Source organism: Glycine max, chromosome 10 (assembly GCF_000004515.6).
Source record: "Glycine max cultivar Williams 82 chromosome 10, Glycine_max_v4.0, whole genome shotgun sequence".
NCBI lineage: Eukaryota > Viridiplantae > Streptophyta > Magnoliopsida > Fabales > Fabaceae > Glycine > Glycine max.
In genome coordinates, this window is record NC_038246.2 from 28,321,013 (window position 1) to 28,339,747 (window position 18,735).

The 18,735-nt window shown below is 35.3% G+C and overlaps 1 pseudogene; it reads right to left on the reverse strand.

The window, feature by feature from the left end:
* Positions 1–10,191: 10,191 nt before the first annotated feature.
* LOC112998181 (subtilisin-like protease SBT1.9) lies at positions 10,192–17,291 on the reverse strand (annotated as a pseudogene).
* Positions 17,292–18,735: the final 1,444 nt, after the last annotated feature.

Sequence of the window (18,735 nt, forward strand, 5' to 3'; positions counted from 1 at the left end):
CTATCCTGCTGGTTTCATAGAGGATGTCTTAGTTAGAGTTGGTGAACTGATTTTCCCTGTTGATTTTTATATTTTGAATATGGAGGAGGGATTTTCTAAAGGATCAGTTCCCATCATTCTAGGCAAAACTTTTATGAAAACTGCTAGAACTAAGATAGATGTATATGCAGGCACACTATCTATGGGGTTTGATGATATAACTGTTCATTTTAATATTCTTGATGCTATGAAACACCCATCTGAAGATCTTTCTGTATTTCGTGTTGAAATAATTTACCATATTGTTGATGAATACATGACTGATCTTCATTCTAATCTGCATGCCTGTCACTCTTCATGCATTGAATCTGAATTTGTACTTGATCATATGTCTGAATTTGATGCTGAGAGTGAATCTGAAATTTATATTGATTACATTCCTAGTGATGTTTTACCTCTTGAGATTGATTTTCTAGAGTCAGATAGAACTAACCATGTTTCAGGAAGTACACATACCTCTTAATTTCTTTATGAGGTACAGGCTGAGAAACCATCTCTTTCTACCACTATCTAGCCGCCCACACCAGAATTGAAGCCTCTACCATCAAATTTAAAATATGCTTACTTGGATGATAGCAAAATTTTTCCAGTAATTATATCTGCCTCCCTTGCTGATGAGCAAGAGGAGAAGCTGTTATCTATTCTCAAGAAGCATAAGAAGGCTATAGGCTGGACCCTGGCGGACATTCCTGGTATTAGCCCATCCACATGTATGCATCGAATAAATTTAGAAGATTGGGCTAAACTAGTAAGACTGCCACAGAGAAGACTCAACCCGGTGATTCTTGATGTAGTGAAGAAGGAGGTAACCAAGCTTTTGCATGCTGGAATCATTTATCCTATCTCCGACAGCCAATGGGTGAGTCCCGTCCAGGTAGTTTTGAAGAAAACTAGCATCACTATGATAAAAAATGAGAAGGAGAAGCTGATTCCTACTCGGGTGCAGAACAGTTGGAGAGTCTGCATCGACTATAGGAGGCTAAACCAGGTTACCAAAAAGGACCATTTTCCATTGCCATTCATTGACCAGATGCTTGAACGCCTGGCAGGTAAATCTCACTACTGTTTCCTTAATGGTTTTTCTGGTTATATGCAAATCACTATTGCTCCTGAGGATCAGGAAAAGACCACATTCGCCTGCCCTTTTGGCACTTTTGCGTATAGGAGGATGCCTTTCGGCCTATGCAATGCCCTTGGTACCTTCCTGCGGTGCATGATTAGTATTTTTAGTGATTTTTTAGAAAATTGCATAGAGGTGTTTATGGATGATTTCACTATATATGGATCCTCTTTTGATATTTGTTTGGATAGTCTGGAAAAGGTTTTGAATAGATGCATTGAAACTAACCTTGTTCTAAATTTTGAAAAATGTCATTTTATGGTTGAGCAAGGTATAGTTTTAGGCCACATTATTTCCAAAAAGGGCATTGAAGTAGATCCTGCAAAAATTTCTGTTATTTCACAATTGCCTTACCTCTCTTGCATGCGAGAGGTGTGATCTTTTCTTGGTCATGCAGGGTTTTATAGGCGCTTTATCAAGGATTTTAGCAAGGTGGCCCTTCCACTATCCAATCTGCTACAAAAGGAGGTGGAGTTTGATTTTGATGACCGGTGTAAACAGGCTTTTGATTGCCTCAAGTGTGCGGTGACGACCACCCCTATCATTCAGGCACCTGATTGGACAGCCTCATTTGAGCTAATGTGCGATGCATCTAATTACACATTAGGGGTTGTCCTTGCTCAAAAGATCTGCTTACTTCAGCTTACTTCTTTTCGGCCATGACTTAGGGAGTTTTTTTTTCCTATCTCCTTCTTTATTTTTATTACATTTGTCCGATTCTATTTGATGGTCTAATTTCTTTTAATCTTTTACTTGTGCTACATTGAGGATTGTGTTGTTTAAGTATGAGGGGGGAGTGTTCTTTGGTTTTGGTTTTGCTAGTTTTGTTAGTTTTGTTAATTTTGTTAGTTGTGTTAAATTTGTTAGTTTTGTTGGGTTTCTAGTTTAATATTTTAGGTCAATTCTGTTTGCATGTACAACTTTGCATATTTTTCTTTGAATTATAGGATATATTCATGAAATGGCTAATTGTTCTGAAAATAAATGTCTCTTGACATTTTGTGATTTGAAATCCTTGTTTTTCCTCTACATGTCATGATAGTTTTGAAAGTGATAAGTTTACCTTTGTGAGAATTTGAGTCATCCATCATCATAATCTTTTGGTGTGTTTTGCCCCATTGATGGCTTGCACAATAGCCTTGGCTTGATTCTTGTTGATGCTTCCTAATTCACATGCATATTTGGAAATGATTTAGGCAATTTTGTTCTTATAAGCCTCTAGCCAAATGGACCTACCTTGAATTAATTCCTTTGATAGCCCTTTTGAGCCTTGTTTCCCTTTCCTTGTTTTGAAGCTCACTACAAGCCTTAAGTGAAAAACCATGATATCACCTTACCCTTAAGGAATTTTGGAGCTTTGGAATTGTTTTGGGAATAAGTGTGGGGGGGTTTTGTTGGATAACATGTTTGTTGGCTATGCTTCATGATGTATTTTTGGGCCATATTGATGTACATTGTATATGGGTTAAATGTTGGACATGTTGCTGAATGATATGCTAGTTCTCAAATGTTACTGTTAAAAAAAATGATGAAAAAAATTGCAAAAAAAAAATTTCAAGTTGAATCAATTCGGAAAAAAAAGCCATAAAGTTGAGTGAATAAGATCTTAAATAGATAAAGAATGATGAGACTCTTGGTTCTACTCTTTATGTTTAAATTTTATCTTTAGCTCTTCTTATTTTTTCTTAATATGCACTTATTCCCCATTGCTCCTCTATTCCTTTGGCATTTAGCTACTTATTCCATATTTTTCCCTACCTTATCATTGGCCCCATTACAACCTTAAAAGACCTTTTGATCCTCATGTGCTTGTGTTTATGGGTTGATTGTCAATTGTAGAATCCTGCCAAGTTTATGTGGTGTTGGTTTTCATGGGTGCTTTGAGGGTAAATAGTAGCCTAGACACTTGAGAGATAGAGTGTATATCTTGTGAGGCTTTATCACTTTTCATTCTTGAGCTGATTTACTATTTTGCCATGATTGGGTTGCTTGGATGATTTCCACGAACGTCTTGACTCTTTGGATCTCTTCATGTTAGATGTTACCCATTCCTTTCATTCCTTGATGTTTATTGAGAATTATGTAAATGTTTTTGTTTGTCTCTCTTTGATATCCTTGGATTTTGTTCTTTGTTTCATTTTGCCTAGGAGTGCAAAAGGCTAAGTATGTGGGGTTTTGATGTGCCATTATTTTCTCCTATTTCTTAACCCTTTTTGCACCATTTTAATTTCTGATTGGTCTTAATTGTCAAATTAATTAGACAGGTTTATTATTTGGGCCCATTTAGCTAATTTGATGTTTTTAATCTAATTTCAAGAATTAATGAAGCATTGGGCTTGAATTCAGAATTGGGCTTAGACTTAAAGAGGGCAGACTATTTTATTCTACAAAATTTTATCTTATCTAGATATTATTTAGATTTGATCTCATCTAGATATTATTTCATCTAGATCTTATCTTATCTTATCTTATCTAGATTTGATTTGATTTTATTTATGGGCTTGGATTTAAAACATATTTGTAAGCTTTGGGGCTGGAAAACTATATAACAGCAGCAAGGTTCTAGTTTTAGCCCCTTCTCTTCTCCTCTCTTCTCTCTCTCCTCTTTCGTTTTTAGTTTTAGGCTTTTCTTCTTTTAGACACTTTTTCGTTTTGCAATTCCAGTTTTTACTTTTCATTCTAGCAATAAAATTTCGTTCTCTATTGATTAATGGAAGGCTAAGTCTCCAACGTTGTTTTCTCTTGAGGATCAAGCACAGTTCTCTTTGAGGTTCTATTATTACTATTAAATTATGTTCAGTTGTCCTCTTCACTAATTACTCTGAATTTGTTGCTATTAATTCATGCATGCTTAGTGCTTGATTAATTGTCTCTGCGCTTAATTTACGTTCATGCTTAATGATCGTTTATGATTAATTGGTGTATGTGTTGCTTAATCACATAATGAATGCCTTATATTAAATTTCGCTTAGTAATTTAATTTAGGGTTGGATTAAGTGGTTGAACTGATAAAGGATAAACTCTCGTAACCTAAGATAAGAGACTTACTTGTGAATCAAGGGGAAGCAACATGTTTTAATTCTGATATTTTCTAATTCACATCTTACTCGCTGTTTAATTTACAAAAGCAAACAACCCCCCCCCCCCCCCCCCAATTCGTTACTATTTTCCTACTATCTATTATGAACATTTGGTTTATCATTGCTCATTGGGAAACGACCTAGGATCACTTCCTAGTTACTACATTGTAATGTTTATTTGATTCGGGTACCAGCACACACAAGAATTTTTAAGATTAAAAACTAAAACTTCATTTAGGCATTTCACCAAACACATAACTTACAACCCATATGGGGAAGATGACGAAAAAATTGTTGATAGTGACCACAACAACAATGTAATCAACAAACAACAACATATGGGGAAAGGAAAAGAAGGAATGTTGTTGTATGCTATATACTTACAATAGTTACACCACTACTAGAAAAACCAGATTTAACATCGGCGGATTAGCATCGGTTTTTGACAAAACCGATGTTAACGTAAATGCAGTGGCATAATTGTAAATAATGTGTATCCGTTAACATCGGTTTTTAAGAAAACCGATGTTAACAAAGTGACGCTAACATCAGTTTTGAAGAAAACCAAGGTTAACGAAGCGATAATAACATCGGTTTTCAAAAAACCGATATTAAGAAAGCAAGCTAACATCAGTTTTGAAGAAAACCAAGGTTAACGTCGCTTCGTTAACATCGGTTTTGAGAAAACCGATGTTAACATATGATCAGTTAACATCAGTTTGTTGAATAAAACCGATGTTAACGTTTACATCAATTTGTTAACATCAGTTTTTTTTATTGAAAACCGATGTTGAACTTACATTTTAAATTATATTTGACGCGACCTATTTTGCTCACGCTCTCTTCTTCTCTGTTTACCCCCTCACGCTCTCTTCTTCTTCGTGTACCCTCTCGCGCTCTCTTCTCTATTGCATTGTTAACATCAAAGCTTGTTGTTCTCCATTGCACTGAAGATCATGACAGGTCACTTTTTGTTGTCCATCCCCAACTTACCTTGATACATTTCGTCTACCTGTGTTGTTCTATTGAATAGCTAGGTCTGTTTCTGGAACTCGTGGTTAAGCTAAGGCCCTTTTTTGGTTTCTGGTGCAAGGATTGGGGAACTCGTGGTCACCTGAGGTACATTTCACTGCCAGTCTCACCGGTATTGTCGTTGTTGGGTTCGAGGTAAGCTTCATGTCTTCATTGTAACTTTGAGCTTCTGCGTACATGCTCTTTGTTCTTATAGATTGTTAGTTAGTTTGTTAATTAGTTACTACTACTAGGGTTTGGAATGAAGCTAGTCTTGCTTTGAAAACTGTGTCAAAATATTGCATTATTTTGTTGAGTTGTTGCTTCGAAGCATCTACTTTCTTCCTTCACTGTTGTTGTGTACTCCTTTCTTTCATGCTCTAGTTTTTGTTTCCATGCTTCATATCCTATAGCTTTTTGGGATAGTGCCTGTTCAAGTTGTTTGGCCTTATTGTTCATAGCTTTAGCAACTTCTATTGCTGATTGCTTAGATTCCCTAACACTATTGAGCTTCGTTCTCAGTTCCTGAAGTGTCACTTTGGCCTTATCAAGCTCGGAAAGAGTTTTGGATTTTGTGTTCTCAGCACATTGTAGCTGTTTCTTTATGTTGTTCAATTCTGTTTGGGCCAAGAGAAGTTGAGTCTCCTTTTCCAGCACTTTCTGCAAATCACACAAGTTACTAATCATGAATCATATCTTCTCAAAGAAAGACACTATCAATAATGAAAAATGATAGAGTTTTTGGAACCTAAAATCGTGCAAATGAAGCACTTATGCAAACTTAGAAATCTCCTAAGGTTTAGGTCAGAAAATATAGTCAAAGTAAAGTTGACATCATGACAAAAATAACCTGCAATTAGATATTAACATGTACTTTGTAGCTATTTCTTTATCTTAAGGGTTATTTATAGGACGACTAGTAGTGATCCTGTACTTTCTTTCTGGTTTTCTTTAATGATTGGTGCTAGTATATCATGCTATTAACTACTAAGTGAGCATAGTGGTGTGATTTGTTTAAGTTGACTACATCAACAAGGAGTCTAACTTTGCTTCTAGGTTTCAAACTTGGTCTTAATTTTGCAAAGGTACCGATCAAGCTAAAGGGAAAGTTTTATCGGACTGCGGTATGAGAATAAAGTCGGTGTAGCGGAGATGAGGATGTTGCGGTGGATGTGTGGTAAGACTCGACAGGATAAAATTAGAAACGAAGCTATTAGAGAGAGGGTTGGAGTAGCGCCTATTGTAGAGAAGATGGTGGAAAATAGACTTAGGTGGTTTGGGCATGTAGAGAGAAGACCGGTAGACTCTGTAGTGAGGAGAGTAGACCAGATGGAGAGAAGACAAACAATTCGAGGCAGAGGAAGACCCAAAAAGACTATAAGAGAGGTTATAAAAAAGGATCTCGAAATTAATGGTTTGGATAGAAGTATGGTACTTGATAGAACATTATGGCGGAAGTTGATCCATGTAGCCGACCCCACCTAGTGGGATAAGGCGTTGTTGTTGTTGTTGTTGTATCAACATTTTAGTCATAACTTAAGCTATAGATCTCTAATTATGACGTTCTTTATATGCTAGGAAAGTTAATAAAGATATCTACAAACTTTGTAAAAAGGATGAATTTGGGAATTTCGGTGTTAAAATTCAGTTTTAGAGTTAGACCAGAAGTATTGGGCGAGCATGCATGACATACATTTTGTCTTTTGAGCATATATCATTGAATTCGAGGCCAAGTTAGGCAAATGAGATATCGTTGAAAAGCTTATTCCATGGGCTAATAGTTGGGATAAGAGTAATCTTGGGATTGGGAGATAATAAGTTATAAAAGAGGAAAAAAATAGTGCAAAAATAGACTAGGACCATTTGTGTAGTTGTGACCTTTCAGATTCAAGGTTTCCCCCCTTGTTTGTGTTTTATGCTTTTTTAGTTTCTCCATTGGTGATTGCTATAAAAGGGTAATGATTTGGATTCTCAAACTTGTTCTTAATTCTATTTTGGATTCAAATTTCCCCTTCTTTTCCAAATCTGTTTACAAGCATGTTTATGCTTGAAGTAGATCTGACTAGGTTTTGGGATTTATTTTAGAAGCTACACTAATGAATTTGTGGTCTAATTAAATTGGATCATTCTTAAATGAATTGGACCTAAACATTGGTATTGCAATTGCAAATTGGCATTGTGTTTTGGAGACAAGGGAAGACTTGGTGGAGTTGGTTTTTCCTTGCCACACACACACACACACACACCCTAATGACACACACACATCACACATAAAATCTGCTAATGTCACCCTCCATCATGGAAGTTGCAAATCTACTAATGTCATACACTGGCATTGTAATATAATAAAGAGTTGGTGTAGCAAATTCAGGCCACAACTTCAGGTTTAGATTTTATATGTATTATGGACTTCGTACTTAATCCAGGAATTGCTATACTTGGTTTTAACTTGTCAAATGAGAAAGACTGTTGTGAAGCCATACAAGGCATTGAAATAGGATAATATGTTAGAAATTGTTGTCCCATTAGTATAACATAATTATAAGCTTTATGTTTTGTGAAGCCTCTAGCACTTATTATGAAGTGTATGAACTTTTCAGCTATAAATTTCTGTCTGTCTGGCAAAGAAATAGTGCAATATTCATATAGTATTCTTCTATGTTTTTTGGCATAGCTTTCCAATTTGGGACATGATAGGTGTATAGAATGTTGCTTCATTTCATGTAATTGTAGACCTAATAGGGCAGTTGTGTTGTCTTTGCTATGCTTTCCTTTGCCAATATGTCTATATAGTTTTGTGGGTACATTAAGTCTTGAATAGTTTCAACTTGTTAGTCATCAGTTATTGTCTTTGTGATATTCTGAATTCTGTGTTTGGGTTGCAATCTTTATCATGTATACATGCTTCTACTTCTATGAGAAAAATTTTAAAGTTGACACTGAAATATTTTCTATTATATGCTCGTGAAATTTTTATATAGTGGCTTAATTGATGGAGAGAGCTGCTGAAACATAGCTTCTGACCAGATTTCCATTTGGAGGTACTTATTCAGTCTCTTACATTGCTTCCAAGGAGGTCTGAATTAAATCTAGGCTAGTTTTAGATGTTGGTAAATTTTATCTTTTGGCTTGTAATGTGTTTGCTATCGTAGTTGCTATCCTCGTACTGTGTTTGCTATCCTAGTCTTTTACATTCCTATTGATTTTGCATATAGGGCATAGCAGAAAAGATTTTGATTCTAACAGAATTACAAAATAGCAGATAGGATAATCTTTTAGAGCCAATATCTTGTTGCCACGTCATCTTTCTCTTGGCTGGACTTCCTAGACGTAATCTTGCAGATACCGAGGTTTGTTTGCTACCCTTTTTGGCCTGTGATTGATATCTATGCTTTGTATGCTTTGCTCTGCTGATGATTTTGTTGGTGAGAATTGCAATTGTTATATGGTGAAATTGATTCGGTGATTTTGTATGAAAACCAAAAACCCAGTCAAAATTGATTCTATGATATCTATGCTTTGTATGCTTTACCCTCACCATGTTTCTAGCGAATCCTTTATGCATTTGGTCCGATCTTCACCTCTCAATCATTACTTCACGTAGACTCCTATCACATTCTCACCATTATTATAGGGTTAATTCTCATTATTATCTTAGGATACATTCTTACCACAATCCCTATATAGTTGGCTAAACCATTGTTGCTGAGACATTATTACCTTTCTTCCCTCTTATACTCAGAGTTGTCCACCATGATCAAGTCTAAGACTACTAAAGCTTTAAGATATATACACTCAACTTATGGCATTTCATTCCTCATAGTCTCCTTTTACATTAGATAATGACTTAGCCTTCTATTGTCTTATTCATAACCATCATTATCCAACTAGTACCTTACAAAACTATATTATAAGGTATAGTCCCTCTCTGTCATCAATATAGATCTGGAACCGAATGTTGTGATCCTGCTTTAGTTTGTTTCCTCTGCTGGCTTCCTAAGAGGAGAACACAAATAGTAGCAGCAACAACTGCAAAATAACAGATAGCTCCAACAATTAAAAAACATAATTAAAAACTTAATGTTTCAATTGAATAGTAGTAGCAGCAACTGTTGGCTTCCTCTGCTGCACTTCCATAGGACTACTCCCAATTTTTGGCTCCAATTGAATTGGCAAATGGACTAGTTGAGTTCTCACCCTTGGTGGTGGTGGTGATGAGCAAAAGTAGTTCTCACCCATGGCAACAGGTTTGTAGTTAACTTGCCTCAATATAGTTGAATGAGTGGCAAAACATGGAAGGTTTACAAAGAGAACATGACAAATTGAAAAATCTAGATAGAGAGAACACAAAAACACATGTGACACGTGGTGTTGTTTCAAAACTATGCAAAATCACAGTAGCTAGTGCACACTACATATGAAGAGCAGCATGGCAACACACTCCTTGTAATCATGACTTACTCCAATTTGATTGAACAAAAAGTTCAAAACTTGCACCATTCCCCTAAAATTAAAACCACTTATACAATTTTGGTGAAAAAAAGTCTAAGAAATCAGTCTCTACTCTACTATAAAAAGTAATAACATTGTTAGAAGATTGTGTATGCAATTGGGGTTCCAAATAGTTATTATTTTGGATTTTAGTTTTAGAATTTGAAATGGGGAAAGATGGGAACAATATTCTTTAAAACGTTTGACCCTATAGTAGCCACATGCACAGGCTAGCACTGCTTTCAATTATTTTCAGCAAGCTGCCATAGACTGCTAGGTTAGTGGATGACATTACATTTAAAGGCAGCTAAGCTAAAGCTGGTTTAAGTTAGTTTCTGAAATCCACTAGAAGTAAGAGCAAGAGTTCCTGAAATCCACTAAAACTATTAAGATCAAGTAAATGAATAATGACACCAAAATCAAAATATAAAACAACGAAGACCCTATACCCTTTCTGATACCACCAGAAACCATAGCTGACACATCTCCTGGAACTGTGTTTTTGTTAGCTGCAATGCGAACTGATTCCAACACCTTCTAAACTCTGGAGCCATCAATACCCTAATAGAGATTTTTGTTTTTTTATAAAAGAATGTTAGTCTCAGTTTAATATTACTGTTAGATGAAAATTACAGCTATCTTTTATGAATCCAACATAATGTGTTGTTACTTTTACAAGGATTTACAATTTCTGTTGAAGTAAATCATGACCATGGTTAGTTATCAGTAACTTCAATTCAGCTTTGTGACAATAACAAACAAACAATTAGCATTGAATGTTATAATTTTGTAACATAGTATATTTGAGGATGCTTGAATGAAAAGTTGTAGTTTACCTTGCTCTTCAGATTCACCAAAAGTAGATGATTCTCAGTTCCACCAGAAACAAGCTCATAGCTCTTCTTACTCAGTGCCTGCATATTTAGTGTTAGAATATAAGGCGTTAGTTTCCTTGATCATTCAAGGAGACCAACCCTTTGTTGTAACAAAATCTATCTTCTGTGACAAGAGGCTGCTAACACTCCAAAATATATTGGTATCACTCAAAAACCATTCCACTCCTCAGACAAACACTTTTTACTAAGCTGTTTGTCACATCTGACGCAACTGGTTAAATGTAGCATCGTATTGAGCAAATAAAGGTTGAGCTTTTTGCAAGTTAAATGGCACCAAGTTAACAGTAGAGGCTGGGATACCCCTGCACCAATAATGTAATTCATTCAGAAAAATGTATACTCAAAGTTACTAAATCAGTACAGATCGCATCAACTATCAAATAGCTAAAACCTTCAAGAAACAAAAAACATCTTTAAACATCACATTACAAGTTATATAGATTCTTAAATCCAAGTGCCATCAAATTATCAGAAATGTCATTATTCAGTCTTTGTTGTGTATCCCTCCCCTACTTCGTCTCTCACAAACAAACAAATAGCTTTTAATCTTTTATTGTCATATATAAATACACCTCAAACTTCCAAGTTTAGTGCAGAAAAATGACTGAATAAACATGCATTTGCAACTACGGCATTCAATTGTTGGAAAGCTCTCAGTTAAATAATAGAATATAGTAATATGACTCACCTTCCATAACTACGGTCATAATCTGGATCACTATGATCCTTTTCCCTATCTCTGACTATGGCAACTCGAGTCGAACAACTATCCCTGACACTGATATATCTTTTTGAATCAGCCATGGGGTTCTTGCTAGTTTCATTCTCATCCTTGCTAGTAGAAGAATTTCTCCCGTCCATTGGAACCATGGATGAGGTATCGCCTGATTCAGAGCTTCTAGGGCTACTAAAGATACATGCCCGCGCCCGGTCATATTCCTCCTTCCTTTCTTCCACACTTCTTACAGGATTTCCTTTCGTCCCAACTCCGTTGGCATCATTCAAACTGTTTCTATTGGGCCTAGGTCTAATAACAAATTTTTTCTGCTCAGATTTATCATTTTCCAACTGCTTAGCAGGTATTTCAGATAATCAAACCACAGGATACTTGGTTTCTGGTAACTTCCACACCAGAATTTTACTTCCCTGACCATCTAAGGCATTATCTTGAACCATTTTTTGCATGTTGTAGTGTTGAGCAACACGGTGTGCAACCAATTGGAGATAGGAAGAAGGGAAATGTTGAAACTCAAAATGTTGTTGATCAGCATTATTCAAAAACATCTGGATGTCCAGCTCCATCCTCCAAACTAAAAGATAAAAACGAAGTAGAAAATAATAGATAAAATGTCAAAATTTACAATGACAGAAAAAATAGAAAGAAAATAACCAAAATGCAGTCAGAAATCAGAAACAACAATAGTAAAGGGAAATTACAAGCATAAAATAATCATCAAAGAATGGCGCATTCATTTTCCATAAAACTCCTAATAGGACTGCCAACCAACACAAGTTGTTCATGTCATAAAAACATACACAAGAGTGGTACACAATAATATATTTCTGATCTTAAGGAGCAAGAACAGAATACAGTGCTGCCAAATTGATAATTGGATCACTTGTGGCTACTAGCTAATTGAGTTTGAAGAAATTTAATTACTGAGTAAATTGTAATGGAGAGAAACAAGCTCTCTCAAATGAACTCAAAAACGTTAAAAAAAGAGGACAGAGATCAAGTTTACAAAATTGTCTACTAGTTTGTGCAGAGTGACAAATCTTTTATTATCATTTTTCCACGACCAGATTAAATTATTATCTTTCATTTCTAAGTTCAAACCTTTAAGCTCCAAGGAAGTTCATTAAACTAAAACATCAAGCAAAATGGAGCCATTCTTCACGTAAATAAAATGAAATATCATTTAAGTTGGTTCTAATTAGTCTGTGACAACTTGATTTGTTATCTTCAGATCGACTATCGGATATCAGTTTTTGATAATTATATCCTGATTTGAGAAAGAGTTGGTGTAGCAAATTCAGGCCACAACTTTAGGTTTAGATTTTATATGTATTATGGACTTCATACTTAATCCAAGAATTGTTATACTTGCTTTTAACTTGTCAAATGAGAAAGACTGCTGTGAAGCCATACAAGGCATTGAAATAGGATAATATGCTAGAAATTGTTGTCCCATTAGTATAACATAATTATAAGCTTTCTGTTCTGTGAAGCCTCTAGCACTTATTATGAAGTGTATGAGCTTTTTAGCTATAAATTTCTATCTGTCGGGCAAAGAAATAGTGCAATATTCAGATAGTATTCTTTTATGTTTTCTAGCATAGCTTTCCAATTTGATACATGATAGGTGTATAGAATGTTGCTTCATTTCATGTAATTGTAGACCTAATAGGGTAGTTGTGTTGTCTCTGTTATGCTTCCAGTTTGGCTTAATAGGGTTTTGCTGCTGCTGGTGTTTAGACCTAGTTGATTTCTATAATAGATTATTGGGTCTCATATGCTTATTAATTTGATTGATTGCAGACAAAATGGGATTGTTGGTGATCAATTAAGTGATGTCTATTTCATAGAAAGGTGCATTACTACTAACGATGTAATACAACCAAATATAATTATCGGTTATCAGTTTGTGTTTTATGGATACCTAAATAAAAGATAGCTTATTTCAGGCAATGATGATGTTGTCATGCTATAGGACTTCCATGAATTTACTCTTAATCCTTGCTTTCATTATCTATTCCTAGCAGCACTGCTAGTTCAGTTTGTAACTTGGTATTAGCAAAGATATGTATTTATGTTCTTATTCTCAACAAACAAGATAGCATTACAATACCAATTGCAAACATAAGACTTAAATGCATGTTTCAGTACATATACCTCTCTGCAGGTCTTAATGGGTCACCATTACCAATCTCAAGAACTAGATTTGTATAGGCAAGCCTCAACTAATCTAGGAGATCCTTCACTTGTCCATAGTCTAGCAAGGCAACCTGAATTGAGGGAAGTTAGTACATTACGATAGTTAAGAGTTAAAAAAAATAAAATACAAAAAATTAGATCCTGATGTGTAGAACTAATTCTCAATATTCTACCCATTATGGTCATTTCCATAAGTAATTCATGTTGATTAACACAACTCTACAATAACTATATGATACTCACCTAGAGATGAAATCACAGTTAAGGAGATATTACAAAACCAATATAGTTGATGACTTGCCTCTGGTCCTTTACAAATCAGGATATTTCCTGGATGAGGATCTGCATGGAAGAATCCACTTTTCAAATCATTTGACCATATGCTAGAGTCCAACTTTGAAGAATTTTCCTGCACTTTTACTAAAGTTAATAGTGTAATACAGTTAAAAATGCATATGATGGAACAAAAAACCTAACTAAAGTGGAAATGGGTTTAAAATTTAATTCACCTGTAGTAATAATGGCTGATCTGATTGCAGCAGGATTCCAATCCGGGTGAAATGACTTCACATATGCTACTACTCCAGCAACATGAGGGCATGACCTAGAAGTTCCAGACATAAGTGTAAATTCTGAAAATTGGGTATCCCCTTTCTGACCAGTAATTGACTTCATAGTTGTATAAGATGCCAAGATGTTAATGCCAGGAGCTGCAACATCACGCTGCATCAAATAGATTATAAAACTCACTTAGTTCTTAAATACTAACTTTATGGTTAGTTTACAAGAAGATCAAAAATAAGTCCACTAACTATATAATGGAGGAAATTTTGCAGCTTTTGGTACTAGTACCTTCAGAATATGTTGAGATCCTGTATTTGGACCTCTAGGTGAAAATGAAGCAGCAAATGGAGCTGGAATTTTTACTTCATGGCTCTTATGTATTACTGCCGATGGTGATCTTAGTTTAACAAGAAATTCAAATAAAAACTTATCATGAGATATATAAGAAGAAAAGTGTTGTAACAAAGATTCATTTATAATAAGCTTGTTAAAGAAAAATCAAAAAAAGTAACCAAATATTGACCTTAGAGGTTATTCAGAGAGAAATCAAGAGCATCTTATGATACCTTGTGGACTTTGTATAATTGGTAATAATTTGACCTATGCTACTATTTACAATGGTAGCTGGAGCCATGAACATTTGCGCAATTTCAAAAACTTGCTCACTTTCTATTATAGTACCAATGCCTCAAATTGCTTTCACAACAACTTCACTGCCCCAAGTACTTAATCTACAATATACAAGCTTTCACATTTATTGGCTCTAAGGAGTCTTCATAGCAAAATCTGTCAATGCATTGAAATGTTACTTTGTTAATATGGAAAGCTTAACTAGGTGTTGTCAAAGAAACAAAAAGAAAATTACTTAGCATTTTCCTTGCTTCCAAATTGTATAATCATTCCTTATCATGAGTGGTCCATAACCAGAGGTTTGTGTTATTTACATGATTTTTATTTTTTCTAGTTATCAATTGTTAACTTTTTTTTAATGGGAGAATCAAATCCGGTATATTTTTTTTTATCACTCAGTCGTATATAACTCCTTATGTATATGAATTTAGTTACTATAATCTGGTATGCTTTTTTTTGGGCATTTGGAATGCATATTTTTATTTCAATCCTTGAAGGATTATGAGTATAATTGAGACTTCATATAAGCATTAAACTATAGTGTAAGATATCTGATTCTGATTCTGACATTTGTGTACACTGTAAAACAATCAGGAGTGAGGACAACAACCAAATACGTTGAAATCTATTGCAACTGGGCAGGAAAGGTTCAGGACTCTACATAGTTCTTACTATAGAAAAGCACAAGGAATCATTCTCGGTATGCTAACTTTATTTTGCCACTATAATCTATCTGATCACATTCAGCAAGCAAACTGGATCTTGCATTATCAGCCAGATTAGAGCAACATAGAGCCCTAACACTTTCACTGCATACTCATAGTAGCATTTGTTATTCAACTCAATGTCTATTCAGTCAATTATGAATATCTGGATTGTTACATGCATGCACTTTATGCAACACTAATTAAGCCAGCAATTAACAATTTAATAGGCATTCCCTTTGAAGTTAATTCAAACTGATTTGTAATTTTTTATTTAATTCATTTTTAATTTTTTGAATCAATTGATGGGTTTTGCCATAACTTGAGGCTGCTGCCACCCAAGGTTAGATGCCTCATTGATGGGAATGCCATTAATAAGAGATGTAGAATGGCTGGCCATTGTCTGTTTTGAAATGGAGGAAGTTGGATTCATAGAACTTTGTTGCTTAGCTTCTCTCAATTCAATTTTGACTAGTAATTCCATAAATTACTAGTCATGGCATGACATCTATACATTGTTCACAGTTTGCATTAGAATTCCCTTTTCATTTTTCTTTTCTCTAGTCTTCATATTACTAAGTAGGTATAAATTCTTGTCAAAATGCTTACTTATTATCTCTTTGCAGCAGCTGAATTTGCATAACTGAACTAAAGCTTCATTCATCATATTGTCCAATAGCTTGTAAGTTCTACAACCAAGCTCAGTTCAGTTTCAATAACTTAACCGATTGCCCTTGGATTTGATTGTAACAGAATTACAAAATAGCATATAGGATAATCTTCTAGAGCCAATATCCTCTTACCATATAATCATTGTCTTGGCTGGACTTCCTTGATGTAATCTTGCAGATACTGAGGTTTGTTTGCTACACTTTTTGGTCTGTGATTCATATGTATGCTTTGTATGGTTTGCTCTGCTGATGATTTTGTTGGTGAGAATTGCAATTGTCATATGGTGAAATTGATTCGGTGATTTTATATGAAAACCAAAAACCCAGTCAAAAACTAGGTAAGGAATAGAAAGATTACTTCATGAATATAACAACCACAATAAAGTTGTATGGTTCAGGAGTCAAAATTTAACGATTAAAATCTCTTAGCCACAAATAAAGTTGTATGGTGACAATAATTGCCCAACTGCATATAGTCATGGCAATTAAAATCCCTTAGTGTCTCATATCATATGAAAATTTAAAAAGCTATAGTAGTGAATATTGACTGACTCAAAGGAAGAATAACCAAATACGACTATGAATATGAGTGTGATTGATTACTTCTCAGTTCTCGATGAAGGCAATCATATTTATAAACCATATTGCCAACCTCTATAAAATTTATCCCTTGTTTTATATTTAATTAATCTTTGGTTAAGTTGACACACACACACACACAGACACCCTCATCACACACAAAGACACACACACACACCCTCATCACACACACACACACACACACACACCCTCATCACACACACATACAAACACCTTCATGACAAACACACACACACCCTCATCACACACAACGACACACACACCGCCATGATACACACACACACCCTAATCACACACAAAGACACACACACCCTAATCACACACAAAGACACACACACATACACACCCTCATGACAGACAGATACACCCTGCTGATACACACACACACACACCCTCATCTAAAAATTGAAAGGCAGAGTTTAGTCACCTTTGCTGGCACATGAGGTCCACTCAAGAGGTTTGGTCTACTGGTTTTGGAAGCAGTGGGTTGGCTGGTGTACTCACAAGCTAATCCTTCTTGGTTGTCACATATTCCATCCACCTCTGTCATACCTCTAACATATTCTCAAAAGAAGACACATAACCAACTACAATAATAAAGCATAAGCACCCTCCAAACCCAAAATTTGAAATTAGTTACGTAAAGAACTGTTGATTTTGATATTTGTCTGTATTTGAAATTTAGATTTTGTATGTTCTTGTACGTCATCAATGTAATTTGCTATATAAACAATTGTTGTTCATGCTGAGTGAATCTTAGATTCCCGTTTGAGACTGAATGCAATGATTCTTGTGGACAGTTTGCATTAGTCATTGTATTTAGTCTTGAATTGTCCGTTTGGACAGTTTGGGGAACTGGTATTTTTATGTTAGATTCATTCGTTAAGGTTATTATTATTTTGATTAATTTGATCAAATTTCGGTTCAATGCATTTCAAGTTGTTCTCTGAGTGCATACTTGATTATCGGAAAATTCATTTCACCGATGTCATGTCGTGTACTTGGAGACCAATGTGAAATGCTACCGAAATTTAGTCAAAATTTTCAAAATAATGCTAACCCTGATGTTTGAAGCTAACATAAAAGACAGTCTTCCTAAATGGAATAGGGCCACACCTATAAATAAAAAAGTGAGATTTTTATGCATGGAATTGCTTAGATGGATCAAAGTTGGATGAATAAAAGTCGCATGAGCCCAGAATATGAGGATGACATCGAGCAGTTCTTGCAATTTGCTTCAGAAAGAGGTCGACCGAATGAAGAAGGAAAATATTATTGTCCCTGCCGACGGTAAGGCCGACGGTCCCCACATGAAGAAATTAAGAACATATTTGGGGATTTTAGGCGCGTGATAAGGTGGACGTCACGTACAAGAACTGGAAGGAGGTCCCTACTGCTCAGAAGGACTTGATTTGGGAGGATATTCAGGTATTTTTCTTTTCTTATTTGATGTTGTTTAATTAATAGCCAAAAATTACATTATTGTAACAAAAAATAAGCTTATTTATTATTATCAGGCGGAATTTGAAATCCCAAAGACTGGTGAGAGATGGAGGCAGTTTAAATTAGACTTCACGAGGAAATGGGCCCTTGCAGCCGATCAGGATGGTGTGGACGGCACTATCTGTGAGAAATACGGCATAAGCAAGGAAAAATGGGTCCAGTTTTGCCAGACTCGCAGAGACCCTTCTTGGGAGGTATGTTCCTTGCCATTTAAGTTGTTTTTAAAAAAACATTAACTTGTTATACTTCATTCTAGAAATTTGAAATATTATTGTTTTATTTTTGCAGGATGTAAGCAAAAAGGCACAAGCCATCTAGAAATAGAACACTGCCCCCCACGTTTTGTGTCATGGGGGTTATGAATATTTGGAGCAGAAGCTGAGAAGACCAAGAAGAAGCTAGAGGAAGCTGCACAGTAAAGAAGCGTTGATGGTGTCATCGACCCTCCATCCCCGGTCAGATGCCATGTGAAGTGGAAGATGGCCAGCACG